At 32.6% G+C, this 16,144-nt stretch overlaps 1 protein-coding gene and 1 pseudogene across 1 annotated transcript in view; one reads left to right on the top strand and one right to left on the bottom strand.

Moving 5' to 3' along the window:
- LOC134233781 (atlastin-2-like) overlaps positions 1-16,144 on the top strand; it is a 76,057-nt gene that overhangs the window by 42,771 nt on the left and 17,142 nt on the right. The gene's annotated exons all lie outside the window — the stretch shown is intronic.
- Positions 9,612-15,497, bottom strand: LOC134233752 (uncharacterized; annotated as a pseudogene).

Here is a 16,144-nt window from a genome sequence, read left to right as displayed (position 1 = left end):
TGCCTAGATAGCCGAGCGGTCTAACGCGCTGTTCCTGCACTGCTAGGAGACAGATTCCATAGGTCGAAATTTCAACCCCTGGCTGGGGCGGAAGTGGGTATCCTCATCAAAGTGAATTTCTCTGTGCTTTCTATATTAATATTTCTTCACTTAGGGCAGTTATATTAGTTTAAGAGTTGTTGTAAATTGTGCTTTATATATATTAATATTTTAAAAGTAGGTTAAACTTCAAGACAAGGGTCAAAGAGTCAAAAGTAATAATATATTTGAAAAAGTCTTTTCACATGTAATTTACATGTATACATGTAATTTGAATGCCCTTCCTTTTCTATTTCAAAATGATAAATTTAAAATGTTATTTTTTTGGAAAGAAGGTAAAATTTTAAGGTCAACTTCTCACTCTGGTTAAAAAATCATAATAGTTTATTTAGAAAGTTTTGTGGTAATGTACATGTGAAATATGATAGTTTTATCTCTTATTATTCAAAGGTTATGACCAAGGTTCAATTCATTGTGACAAATGAACATACTGTCAATACGATGGACAGATTGAAATCGTACAAATGATATTTAATGTCCCATCCCTTTCCCCCCAAACAAAGGACAATAATGCAATTGCTGTTCTTGAGAAGATTTATGACGGAAAAAATTCCCTACATATTTCTTAGGGCAAATCAAGATTATGTTTTTATGTCATTTGTTTGCTTGTTATTAAACATCCCTCTCAGGAATTGTTCACTCATATGGAGACACCACCCCTTAAAAAAAATGAGGACAAGTCAGATTTGAGATCAACATTCATTTTAGGAGTTTTCAACCATTAAGGCGTAGAGACATATTGACTCGATCTTCCCCTCACCTCTTCCTAGACCCATATTTGTTCATATATGCAAACTACTACTTGTTTTTACATTTAAGAAAATTTTAATATACAGTCAAACTTGTTTTAAGAGGCCACCTTTGGGAAGTATGGAAACTGGCCACTTAAGACATGTGACCTCTTATTCCAGTTTGCCTTCGAAAAGGACATTCGGTCAATACATAAACAACATTAAGCATTACAGTAAAATTAATTTAATCATAATTAAACAGGTCAATTTCAAAAAAGCTTTTTATGCATATATATCAATTCAATCTCATTTAAAGAATTCGAAATGTTAAAGGTTTTGTGCATGTTTCTGTTCTTACGTATAAATAATTAATAGTTAAAACGTTGCATTAATCAGTGTGCTTTTGTTACATTGAAATCCTTTTAATTTTCATTTGAAGTAAAGAAAAATGCACAAAAATACGGTTTCATGGTAAATAAAGTAAAGCACAGAAATTTAAGTAAGAATATGTTCACTTTCATATGTTAATAAAGTGGTCAGCAGTGTAATCCCCCCCCGGTCAACTTAATTAATCAGTAATTAACTTATTTGCTAATGTTTTTAAAGTCTTGTTAATTATACTAGTATTCTTGATAAAGCTGTCAGAATTTCTATGTAACATACACAGATACACAAATAAAATTAACAGTTGACCAGAGAGATGTATTTACGAAGTTGAAAATCATTCCATAACACAGGTGTCACGTTCAGTAGAGCGTAACGAATCCCTATCGATAGTCTCTTGATAGTAAATTCACGAGATAATCATGGCACATGAAGCACTTTGTTTTCACTAGAGTAACAATTAGGGCTTCTCATGGAATCAAAATCTACAAGGTGTGAATTTCTTCAGCTAGAGGAAAGTATCAATTGTAATTAAATTCTATTAATTTTTCAATCGGCGATCTTGAAAAATAATTACAAGTTGATCTAACAGGACAAATATATTTTTTTCATAAACACAAACAGAGTTCAGCGTATCTTAAAGCAATTTTTTTAATTGCATTAATAGGTTAAATTTACTATCGAGGATATAATTACCCAAGCCAATGTGTTTAAAAGATGTGATAGGACCGCAAAAAGTGACGAAATGACCGCTATTACAGTGTCAATAAGCCTATTGGGGGAGGATTTGGGTGGCCGCTGGCCGCGTTACACAGTTGGCCGTTTATTCCAGTTAAAATATATAGGAAAAATCGTCGGGGGGAACTGATAGTGGCCGCTGTCCGCAAGTAGCCGTTGATTTCGGGTGGCCGCTAAGACAAGTTTGACTGTAATTATACAAATATTTTAATGTGGTCCATTTTTTTGAATGACTTCCAATCCTAATTCTTGGAGGATAGGTCGACACAAATTCATGAATAAAATGTCTAGCAATCTTATCATTGATGCACTTTTATTTAATTCAATGCAGTCATATTGTGAACATTTCCAGTTCATTAGGAAAGTGGAAATGACCTCCAGGGATTCATAACCTTAATACCACTAAATACATAACACAATAACTCAAGAAACAAAAGTATGAATAGTCATATGGAAAAGTTTCCTTCTATTTGGGACTGACATGATAATTTGTCATTACAGGGACAGGGAGTTGATTGGGAGACCCCCACCCCCACCACGGAATTTGCAGGACTATAATATATACTGAAGCAAATAAAAATGACTTTGAATCACCCTAGAAAATAGACCCAAACATAACTTCTCTTGTCTTGCTTCTCAGGAAATTTAGGTCCGAAAATCCCCCCTTCCTTCAAAAAAAAACCAAAACATTCAGTATCTTGTAACTGAATAATAATAATAATAATAATAATAATAATAATAATAATAATAATAATAATAATAATAATAATAATATCCTTTATTTATACAGGATTGCACAATTAGTTTACAACTAGTTTACATTGTGGTCCTGAAAACATATATACAGACAGATGATTATGTACAGAAACATAATACTCAGTAAATATAAAGCAAGTAGCTACTAAAATCAATATATACACATGGTTAGTGTTACGTTACCACTAAAAACGATCATATTTACCATCTAAGTAATAATATTTTAGTTTGACGACTGGTAATAATTTCTTATGTATGATGTTTTAAAACTTTGCAAAGATGGACAATTCTTTAAAAATTCTGGCAAATTATTCCATAGCTGGGAACCATAAATTGTGAAAGATCTTCTATAATATTCTGTTTTAGCCCTCGGAATGTACAATGAATTACTTTGACTCAATCTTGTAGCTCTGTTGTTTATTTCATGTACAAACTAAAAAACATCTAAATAATCTGGTCTAATCCGTGAAGAACTTTAAAAGGATGACAGTTCTATACATAAAATAATCATTAATTGGCATCCATCTCAGTTTTAAAAACATTTCCGATGTAGGTGTATAAAAAGTTGTATTTAAAATCACTCTAGCAGCTCGCTTTTGGAGTTTACATAGTTTGCTAAGACTCTCTTTGTTTTTCATATTTCCCCAAACAGTACAGCAATAATTAAAATGGGGAAATACAATTGTATTAAAAATTTTCAACAATAACTCAGAGGACATGAATGATCTTAATCTAGACAAAACACCTATTTTGGAAGCAAGCCTTTTCGTTAAAATCTCAACGTGTTCAGACCATGTAAGACACTTGTCAATGTAGACACCAAGTAGTTTCGCACAAGATACATTTTCAATCACAATACTACCCACTTTAATAGATAGATTCCTACAGTTTCTTAATTTTTGTTCTGTACCAATTAACATGCACTGAGTTTTTTTTTAAGATGGATTGTTAACTTGTTTTTCTCCATCCAACCTAGTGTATTGATAAGATCGCTATGTAATTTATTCTCAATAACATCGTTACTCTTATCTGAGACATCCTGAGTTGTATCATCAGCATACATGTGAGCCGCTGAGTGTTTTTAGCAGTCTTGGTAGTCATTGACATAAAGGATAAAGAACAATGGCCCAAGTATTGATCCTTGAGGGACGCCTATAGTTATGTTTAATTTTTCTGACTGAGTACCATTCCATCTAACACATTGTGTCCTATTCGGCAAGTACGATTTAAACCAATTAAAAGAGTCTTTGCAAATTCCAAAAGAAAGTAGTTTGTGGAGAAGTATATTATGATTCACCGTATCAAATGCTTTGCTAAGATCAACAAATAAAACACCAGTAAGTTTACCACTATCAATATTTTGTAACCATTTTTCAATTATACTATGAAGTGCAGTTTCGCATGAATGCTTAGGTCTAAAACCCGATTGTTTTTCATTGATAAGATTGTTATGCGTAAGGTATTCATAAAAAGAATTGTGAACATGCCTTTCTAAGACTTTGCTTATGATAGGTAATATCGAAACTGGGCGATAATTATTGAGCAAAAAATTCTCACCAGCTTTATACAATGGTGTAATCCTAGCACTTTTCCATTCATCAACAAAAACCCCCGACTTGATTGAACAATTCAAAATATGCGTTAAAATATTTCCTAAGACATGAATACTTTGCTTTAGAATTTTAACAGAAATTTCATCTAAACCAGTAGCTTTTGAGTTAGACATAGAAAGTACTTCGTCGATAACAAAGCTTTCACTAACAAAAGGTATGGAAAATGAAACTTCTGGCATTTGTTGGGGAACCGTGGGTAGGGAGTTGTCGAAACTAGAAGCAAATTTGTGTCCTATATTAGAAAAGAAGTCATTGAATTTGTTTGCGATTTCTTGAGGACAAGTAATTGTTTCACCATAGACTTCTAAATGAGTTGTTGTAGATTGAGTTCGTTTCGAGGGAAGAAATTCCTTTATACGATCCCACATATTCTTGGGCTTAGCGTGTGCCTGCTCGATTAATGTAACGTCGATGACGGAGGATAACTCTTCAGAATAAGAAATTCATCTATTGTAGCATCAAAAAACATTTTGTTCTTTAAACTCTAACCTAACTATTTGCATTTCAAACTATTTTACCAAAATCTTTACCAAAATGTGTACTTGCCGACTGTCATAGGTCCAGTCAACTTAATGAAATATAATACAATTAAAACACAAAATGAAATAATTCCTACTGAAATACATCCAATGATGTAATTGTGTACACCACACTACACGTGCAGTGCAATTTCAAAATAAGTAGCAAAATCAAAGAATTGTGGTCCACCGCTTTCGGTGCCTTCTTTGGTGAGGTGTCATTTTTTATGACATTTTGCGTCTAATATGAACACCCTATCATAAGTCATCTATTTAAAAATTATCACTGAACTCCAAGGTCAAAGGGTTAACGTTCTTGGTATCCAATGAAAAGTCTTCTCGAATGGATTACATTTGTGAAGTATGAAAGCCCTATCCCTTACAATTCAAAAGTTATGGTCAAGGTTAAAGTTTTCTCATAAGTACAAAAAATCTCCAAGGTAAAGGTCAAAATTGTCGATTTAAAATGAAAGGTCTTGCCACAAAAAATACATACATGTATGTGAAATATGAAAGTCCTGGACATCTATTCACAAAAAAATCTTACGAATAAACGTAGTCGTAAGATTTTTTCGTAAGATTTTGGTTATTCACAATATCGCACGATTGACGTTACGTCAAAAAAGCAGTCGTAAGTTTACGTCAAGTCTTGGGCTGACGTAAGTCTATAAATACTACACAAAATATCAACTCTAAAAATGAAATTAGCCACTGTCTTTACTTTATCATAAAATATAAACAAAACAGAGCCAGGGAGACTATTATATTTGGTCAGTGCACATCTGTTTGAATCATTGACCAACAGGAAAATGATGCCGTTTACCGAGAAAGTGAAAAGGGATGTCTATATACCTATGTCTATATATATAAACTTTAATGCAAAAATATATAATTTAATATAAAAATATAAAGAACAGGACAGACAAAAAACAACAACAAAATAAATGCCTTCGACAAAATGGTAATGCGTAAATAATTATAATTTTTAAAGGGGGTGGGGTAGAGAATTTTTTCAGCAAAAAAATTTTTGATACTTTTATTAGAGTAGTTTGCAAAAAGTAAATTTTATCAATTTAATTAGGGGATAATTGCTGGCCTTAAATAAAAAAAGAAGAGTTTTCAGAAAAGGGCCTGAGTTATCAACATAATTGCAACGTTATCTTGCAGGTGAATAAAAAAAACGTGCTGGAACAATTTTCACGAATTCCAATGTAAAATGAGGTTTCATATTCATCTATTAATTATTTTAACTTAAAAAGAATTTTTGAACTCGTCACTTTATTATTCAAGAATATGTCATAAAAAAGATATATTTTGATTTTGATTTGAACATATTTTATTGTTTAACACAAAGGGATCAGAAACAAGTTCTTACAACCTACAAGTTCTTCTCCTGGTGTTAGTATAGTCGATACAGTTAGTACAGTTGTCATAATAATAACATAATAAAGTATTTAATTTTGACAAGTAACATAAATCAATTGAAATGTTAATTAAATCTTCCAGATTCATTGATAAATTTATGAACTGCTGAAAATATAAGACAGTTCATATCATAAGATAGAGTGTCATTACCCCATAACAACAGATGTGTGTCTATTAGAATCGATTCGTCTAATTTGAAAAGTTTGTCAAAAAGATTATTTCGTGCTCTTACATATCTTTTACAAACAAAGAAAAAATGATAAACATCCTCATTTTGACCACAAATACATTTAGGAGATTCAATAATATTCCTTCTGTAAAGATCATAATTTAGTAAACAGTTGTGTCTTAATTTAGTGTGTATAATATTGATAATACGCTTACCAAACGAAAAATATTTCGGGGGCTTAGTTATTACATCGGTGATATTCTTTTTAAAAGTGTTAACAGATGTTGCTTCTCTGACTTCTAATTTCAATGAGTTCCATTTACGAACAGTATCGGGTACAAAGGATTTTTTGTACAGTTCTAATCTACTGATTGGTATCTTGTAATCTTCACTGTTCCGAGTATTGTGCGAAGAAACATTTTTTACTTTAGGGGGAATAATACTGCTTAAGTACTCAGGTACTTGATTATTGTGAATTTTGTACATAGTTATAAGCTTAGCAGTATGACGACGTTTGTCTAAATGTTCCCACCCTGTCTCTAAGTAGAGAGATTCTTTTGATGATAAAATTGGTAAACCTGTAACTATTCTTGCGGCACTTAACTGAACCTTTTCTAACCTATCCATATCAGATAAAGTACAACCGTCCCATACGATAGACGTATATTCAAGGGTTGGTCTAATAAATGTAATATACATTTTAGATAAATTTTTCCTGCCAAGGGTAAATTTAAGTTTCTTTAAGAGGCCTAATTTTTTGTATGCATTGCTTACAATATTACTTATATGTTCAGACCAGCCCAAATCTTCAGAAAAAAACAAACCAAGATGACGATGGGTCGTGATATAATCCAGTTGACTCCCTTGAAAATATAATTTGGGATATTCTTCCACATATTTCTTTGTAAAAAATACAACTTTCGTTTTCGACGGATTAAATTTCAATAACCATTTATCTGACCAGTCACTCAGTATTTTAAGATCATGATTCAAGACAATTTCTATGTTTCTAATATACAAATCAGAATGTTGTAATGAGTTATCGTCAGCAAACAATCTACATATTGATAACATATTGGTTGCTACATCATTAATGTAAATAAGAAATAAAAGTGGTCCTAACACTGATCTTTGAGGCACTCCAGCATCGGTGTGTAAAATTGACGAAAGCTTATCTTTAAACATTACCCTTTGAGATCTGTCACATAAATAACTTGTAAACCATTGTAAAAAAATTCCACTGATACCATATGACTGAAGTTTAAAAATTAATGCTTCATGCCACACTCTATCAAAAGCTTTCGATACGTCACAGAAAATCATACAACACATTTTTCCATTCTCAATACTATTCACAATGTTATGATATGTTTCCAACAATTGAAAAACAGTAGAATGACCAGGCAAAAAAACCAGCCTGGTATTTGTAAAATAGTTTGTTTTCATGGAAAAAGTTGTAATCATGTTTAAAAATGATTCTTTCCATAATCTTACTAATACAACTCAGAAGAGAAACTGGCCTGTAATTACTAGCTAAAGATGGATAATCTTTCTTAAATAGAGGCAATACATGCGCTGTTTTCCAGTTGCTTGGAAATGTTTTTTTTCTGAAAGTGATCTATTAAAAAGCATGTATAAGGGTTTTGATATTGTATATTTAGTACTCTTTAACATTCGATGACTTATGTTGTCTGGACCGGTAGCCTTATTAATATTTAAAATTGAAATAATATCGAGAACCTCTTGAATTTGTATTTTAATATCAGAAATATTTTCACATTTTACGCACTTTGAAAAAATTTTCAGAAAACAAAAGGAATTAGACTTATATTTTTGAAATAGACAACAGTATTATCCCCTCGCTACGTATGATGAGATATAGTGATGCGATTATGTGTGTTATTACTTTATGTGTATATTAGTTTTTTTTTCTGTGTGGAATTTACGTAATTTGATTTGGGATAGATGTCAAATGATTTACTTAAGGATGTTGGCTCCTGAAGTTTTGAAATATGAGAATCTCCAGAAACCACATTAATTACAATTCATAAGTATTGTGGTTTTAAAATATGTAGTTGGTGCATATGCTAGTGGCGCATATTAAGGAAATATGGGGCCCCAAAGGGGTACTGTTTTACTTGAAATAAAATGTTGAAATTTGCATGAAATAATCAATGACATTATTAAATCCCCCCAAAAGGATCTCAAATCAATAAAATATAATAAGCTTTTATATATTTCAATTCGACAAGTATTCTAAATCAGTTCAAAACTATAATACGACTTCCATTCCCCTTTCAAAACACTATATGCGGCCCAATAATACCGTAAGGGGGTAACTTCCACAAGCCAATGGCCTCCAAATTTAAAAGCTTGAAAAATAAAATATAAAATATTGTCAATTTTCTGATAATTCAAATATACCTAGGGATTTTTATGATGATTCAAATAAACAAAAAAAATCTGGTGGTCTGGGTAAAAAAAAAGAGTGTCAGTCCGAATTTCCTCTGTCGTTCCTTTATTTTGAGGCCTAAATTCATATACACACCGTATTTACCAATTAATAAACAAATCACCTTTATATTTTTTTTTTATAAATGGTCAAGTCCTTTTGTTTTTCATCTATCATAATCAATAAAAAGAGTAAAAGGTCACAGAATACATAAAAAAGTCAAAATTTTCTGTTTATTTCTTTACAGAAAAAACTTCAAACAATATAACTAGAGCAAGATTCACTCATTCAGAACAAGTTTTAATTATTTTGATTATCTGAATTTAAAGGAAAAAAAAACTATTCTTAAATTTTTTTATAAATATTTATTCAAATTAACACAATATATTGGCCCTGCTAGTAGAATTTTATTGGAATATTATGCCATAATTATATTCTCTGTAAAATAATGAATACATTACAAATCAAGTAACCGCATCTTATATAACACTACCTTTAACAAAATAATCTGGTATTTCACATTGTAAATAATATTTGAAGCGGCCAATTACTGCCCCTGATATTACCTTACAACAAAATAACAATTGATTATAGGATGGACGTAACATCTAGAGTGGCGAATTACGGCTAATAATTTGTACATAGAATTCGGAGCGGCCTATTACCGCCCCCGATAAAACACTCCTGACAACAAAATAACAAGTGATTATAATTTGTACATAGGATTCAGAGCGGCCTATTACCGCCCCCGATATAACACTCCTGAAAACAAAATAACAAGTGATTATAATTTGTACATATGATTCAGAGCGGCCTATTACCGCCCCCGATATAACACTCCTGACAACAAAATAACAAGTGATTATAATTTGTACATATGATTCAGAGCGGCCTATTACCGCCCCCGATAAAACACTCCTGACAACAAAATTACAAGTTATTATAATTTTTACATAGGATTCAGAGCGGCCTATTACCGCCCCCGATATAACACTCCTGACAACAAAATAACAAGTGATTATAATTTGTACATAGAATTTAGAGCGGCCTATTACCGCCCCCGATATAACACTCCTGACAACAAAATAATTGATTATAAAATTTGTACATAGGATTCGGAAGGCCTTTTACCGCCCCCGATATAACACTCCTGACAACAAAATAAGTGATTATAATTTGTACATAGGATTTAGAGCGGCCTATTACCGCCCCCGATATAACACTCCTGACAACAAAATTACAAGTGATTATAATATGTACATAGAATTCAGAGCGGCCCATTACCGTCCCCGATATAACACTCCTGACAACAAAATAAAAGGGTGTGTTGTGACTATTTCAAGGTCATTGTGTACTTTAATTAAAGTGAACTTTAAAAGATGTAATTGATTACCTTTATGTATTCTTATTGAGCATGTTATATCAAATTACCTCTGGGCTTTCAGATTCATTCTCCTTCTTTTTGCTTTTACAGTATTGGCGATGGCTTTTCGCTTTCGGTGCTGTAAATCTCTTAGTACAGCTAATTTATGGGTGAAGGTGCCAGGAGATAAGCCTCCTCTCATGTTAACCTGTAATAATATTAGATAATTATAAACCATATGACTTAAATTACATGAACAAGAAATTAATGGAAAGGAGGGAAATCTGGGAAGGTACTTAGTAGCGGGAAGGTACTTAGTAGCTGTTGTAAATTTAGTTTTATTTCACCAGATTTGTGTAAAGTCATGTAAGTCACTGCCAAAGACTGAACTTATGTTGTTAAATTACATGCAGAATCGACAAAGGTTTGACAAAAATGATATCTATAAACAATCTTCCTAAAAAGTTTTTGTTACCTTGGCTACATAAGAGTGTCCAATGTTCTTTTGCGCTACTCCTGCAGCAACCCGATACCCCAGACTCGCTGAACCACTGAAATGGCAACGCTTGGGAGCTTTGGAGGCAATGGTCATGTTAAGTGACTCATTAGCTTGAGTTGACCCCATGTGAGCTAGCTTCTTGCTGATGCCTTTATATCTAGTAAAAAGATCTAACAAAACACTCTGTAAATTTGAGTCAGAAAGACACTTTCCATAGGGTAGTGACTTATAGTTCATATTGGGATTTCCGAGATGGCTACACCAATCTCCACATGAAGAATGATCCCCAAACGGATGTTTATACATGGCATCAAGACCAGTAGAAATCCCATCCTCATTTCCAACATTTTGAGCAACCATATAGTTCCAACACTTTTGAATGTATCTTATAACTTTAGTCGTTAGAGACTTGTGTACCTTTTGCAAACCGTACAGATGATTTGCAATATTTTTTGACATGGTTTCTGTCCGACTGTTTTTCGATATTTGGGTCAACCTCGTTTCGCAGACGTGATATTGTAGCTGCATCATCATCGCCAATAATAGTTGCAACTCTCACACCACTTCCTTTCACTTTCTTCACAATTTCAACAACCATATCCTGTTCCATGGCTTTGGAACTTCCTGAAATTAACAAAGATTTTGGTAATCAAAAGTTTTAAGCTTACAGATGTGTCTAAATATGTTAAAAAAATTACTGTATGTGTACTAAAAAGAGAACTGAGCTTCAAATTTTAGTGGCTTTGGCAAGGACAACGGTGCGCTAATTCATGAAAATCGTTTAGAAATCATTATAAATACCATATACAGTATGTACCGTTAAATACGCCAACAACTAATTACCAAGTAATTGCGCTATATTTAGGCCAAAAATAAAATTAGCTTTCTTCAGCTTGCCATCCGAAAACTTATTTACTGTTCTTTGGATTCACAGATTTAATAACACTGTGAATATAGCACATTTTTAACAACACAAGTTATTTTCCCCTATCACAGTGAGTACTTTGTGGCAAGTTGATTGAAATTGGCACAGTTTTTTTTAGAAGTTTACAAAAAAATATACAGATAATCTATGAAAAGTTTTGTTGCTTTGTCATATAAATTAACAATAGCTATAGATTTCAATCAATTACCTTCCCAATTTTTATGACAATTGTGTGGCCTTGCTGGCAGGTTTTCTTTAGCAGCATGGGCACAAAAACGACATGACTTTATTCTACAGCTCCAATCCAGCACTTTTCCAGTCTTTGCTCCAATCATGGTTGCATGTCCTATTACAGTAATGACAAAATGAATATAACAAACAGTGAATTTGATAATCTTCATCTAATAATTAAAATATGAACCAACACTGTGATCCAAACACAATTCATGAATTCGAATCTTCTGAAACAGTGTTTTCAATAATATCTTCATTTTAGATCAGAGGTTGGGAGCTTTGTAAAGTATTCAAAACATAACTTACATTTTTTGGGGCAATTTCTAAAGAAAAATGTTAAGATTTGAGGAAATGGATGTAATTCATGACAACATGATATGTGGACTAGAGAGAAAATTACATCAATTTTAATTGATATGCAGTCATCACGGGTTCAAGTAAAATTTAACACATTTTCAACTAAAACTGAGCAGTTCTGATTTTTCAGAAATTCACAGGGGCAAAAGAAGGCCTTAGTGGACCGTGTTGTTTGTTCCAGATTTTATTCTTTGAAAAATGTTATAGGGTCATATGCTATAAAACAAATTTAAGAAGACTTGTCTCCTTCATAGTTATAAATGCAAGTATTAGTAAATATACCAACCAGATAAACTGTTATACACTTTTCCACTACCTCTTCTCTGCCAGCCAGCATCGACCGAAGCAGAAATCTCGCTCTCACCATCCATTTTTCTTTATAAAAATACAATGTATTAAAAGTAAGAATTTTCAAAAAAGATCACAGTAAAATATCCCTTTCACAAACGATTCACAATGTGCGAGGAGCCATTATCTGTTTTCCTGCTCTGTTAACTTTTGCAACAAAGTACATTCATGCGCAAAAAAATTCATCCAAATTCTGAGGACAATATATAGTCAAGTAATTACTTCATTGATAATTCAATTTATTAAATCCTTGATGAGTAGATCAAGATGTGTTTGTGAAACACTATGCGCCAGGCGTCAACAAAGTTCGAAAAAGCTATTTTTGGTATATAGGTCACAGTCAAGGTCACAAGGTCATTGACCTTGGTGTTGTTTGTAAGAACTTAATTAGTGGGATATGCATACTAAATATGAAGTCCCTATCTCCTATATGGTTCAAAAGTTGTGGCAAAAAGTTGAAAAAGGTATTTTTAGTATAAAGGTCACAGTCAAGGTCACATGGTCATTGACCTTGGTGTTGTTTGAAAGAACTTTATTAGTGGAGTATGCATACTAAATATGAACTCCCTATCTCTTATGGTTCAAAAGTTATGGAAAAAAGTGGAAAAAGCTATTTTTAGCATATAGGTCACATTCAAGGCACAAGGTCATTGACCTTGATGTCATTTTAAGGAACTTTATTAGTGGAGAATGCATACCAAATATGAAGTCTCTATCTCTTAGGGTTCAAAATTTTTGGCCAAGGTTAAAGTTGACAACAGACAGACAGACAAACAGATAAACAGACAAACAGACATGACAAAAACAATATGCGCCCCGAAAAAATTTGGGCGCATAAGAATTTTTTTATAGAAGATTTATAATAATGAATGAGTCTATCTGTACAAAACCAAATCAAGAAAAGCTATAAACAAGATGTGTTTGTGAAACACTATGCGCCCGGCGGCAACAAAGTTCAAAAAATCTATTTTTAGGATATTGATCACAGTCAAGGTAACAAGGTCATTGATCATGGTGTCATTCGAAAAAACTTAATCAGTGGAGTATGCATACTAAATATGAAGTCCCTATCTCCTATGGTTCAAAAGTTATGGCATAGAGTGTAAAGAGCTATTTTTAGCATATAGGTCACAGTCAAGGTCACAAGATCATTGACCTTGCCGTCGTTTGAAAGGACTTTATCGGTGGAGTTTGCATACCAAATATGAAGTCCCTATCTCCTATGGTTCAAAAGTTAAGACAAACAGTGGAAAAAGCTTTTTTTAGCATATAGGTTACAGTCAAGGTCACAAGGTCATTGACCATGGTGTCATTTGAAAGAACTTAATTGGTTGAGTATGCATACCAAATATGAAGTCCCTATCTCCTATGGTTCAAAAGTTATGGCTAAAAGTGTAGAAAGCTATTTTTAGCATATAGTTTACAGTCAAGGTCACAAGATCATTGACCTTGATTTCATTTGAAAGGACTCTATTAATGGAGTATGCATACCAAATATGAAGTCCCTATCTCCTATGGTTAAAAAGTTATGACAAACAGTGGAAAAAGCTATTTTTAGCATTTAGGTCACAGTCAAGGTCACAAGGTCATTGACCTTGATGTCATTTGAAAGGACTTTATTAGTGGAGTATGCATACCAAATATGAAGTCTCTATCTTTTATTGTTCAAAAGTTATGGCCAAGGTTAAAGTTGACAACAGACAGACAGACAAACAGACAAACAGACAAACAGACAGGACAAAAACAATATACGCCCGGGATCTATCGATCCGGGCGCATAAAAAACATTAAAATTCCATTACATTGACTATAATTAATGAAAAATGAAGGAACATGTACAATACCTAAAATTGCATACATATATAATTAGGGAATAACTATCTTCTAATTTGACATTTGCAACCATTACTGCTGATTTAACGGTCGCAAACTGAGTTTTACGAATTGTTTTGGTGAGTTTCCAGACATGAAATACGTCATGGAGCAATTGCAATTAGAATTAGTATTTACTAATTATGTAATTCATACATGTATGCATATCAACATTTGAGATCCCTATTAATTAATAGAAATTATTTAAATCTGGTGCATGTTTTTGATTTCTGATTATTTAAAATAAAAATCCATTACCCTCCAGTTAATAAGCTCTCTTCCTCTAAACTTTGTTTTGCCGAGTCCTTCGCAAAAGCTTCTATTACCGGACCAACCTCTGCCTGTCTCTTGGCAACCATTTTGTGTTGAACAGGAGGTATATTTAGTGCTCCCAAGATGCTGTTGAATTGTGTAACTCCTCCACCTGCATGGATCATTGCTGTAAATAAATGTTAATAGTATTTTTTTTTATTAAATGACAGGCAGACATACAAATATGATTGCCATAATATACAACCTATCAAAGATGGGTTTATAAACAAAAGGCCCATTCTACAATGTTGGATTTGAGCTACTGAATAAGAGAACTAGTAATTATAAAGCATATCATAAATACAGTTGCTTTGTTGTTGGATATAATCTTTATCCAAGTTGTGTGGTTTCTTTTTTTAACCTCTAGCCTTGGCAGGCTAGTCATATCCACAAAATAAAGGGGTTTAAACATAGGATAATCAATAATATCTCACCAGTTCCAAGTTTTGAATTTACATCCCAAGTTCTTGAAGGATGAACTCCATGCCTCTTTCCTGTTGGGACATTATTCACATGGTTGCAATTAGAATTACTACATGGAATCTGAAAAAAATTAAAAACAAGCTTAAAATGTTTGACTCTCAATTAATTCAAGCAACTTAGGCTTAGTTATTAAATTGAACAGCAAGCCTCTATCCAGTTTTTGATTCCATGGTCATAAAACTTTGATATAATTACACATGGTGTACTTCACATTCTGGTTTTTACTAAGCGTAGTACAAAAGTCTAGTTTTAAGGACAGACACATGAAAATATGGATTCAAAATTATAACAGGGGCTTTTTAAAATCAAATTAGACACGAACTATTTTCATTAAAACAAACAGCTATTATAAGCTAAAAGGAACTGGAGTATTAAGCATGTGAAAATGTGTAATGTATGACAATTAGCCTACACTAAAAAAATCGGATACCTGTTGTGGATAAAATTCATGACTCTGGCAATGCCCAAAGCCACACTTGGGTATTCGAAACACGTCTGCATATTCTAACTTGTAAAATGAATACCTATGTTAACTTGCGAAATAAATTTTTGGGGGGAAAGGCTGGACTTTTACGCTACAATATTTAAATCAACAAGTCATTGAACAACCTTGACAAAGCACTTAGATTTTGAAATAATGCCCGTATATTTATAGCACCGCCAAATCGGTTTCTTACTCAGAACTGGTCTGAAATAACTGCATGCATATATTTTTTTCTAAACAGTTCCTGTTGTGAAATATTTTTTGTGCTACCCTGGTATTCTGTTTCCCTTGCTTTTCATCTCAGAACTCCTCTAGTTTATCTACATAAATCCGATAATCGTGGCATATAGATTGTGATATATTGATTGTGACGTAACACAAT

This window comes from Saccostrea cucullata, unplaced genomic scaffold (genome assembly GCF_032062105.1).
Source record: "Saccostrea cucullata isolate Sc308-1 unplaced genomic scaffold, CSIRO_AGI_Scuc_v1 ctg1654, whole genome shotgun sequence".
Classification (NCBI taxonomy): domain Eukaryota; kingdom Metazoa; phylum Mollusca; class Bivalvia; order Ostreida; family Ostreidae; genus Saccostrea; species Saccostrea cuccullata.
The sequence above is the reverse complement of the archived record's forward strand: the minus strand, read 5'-3'. Positions and strand labels throughout refer to the sequence as shown.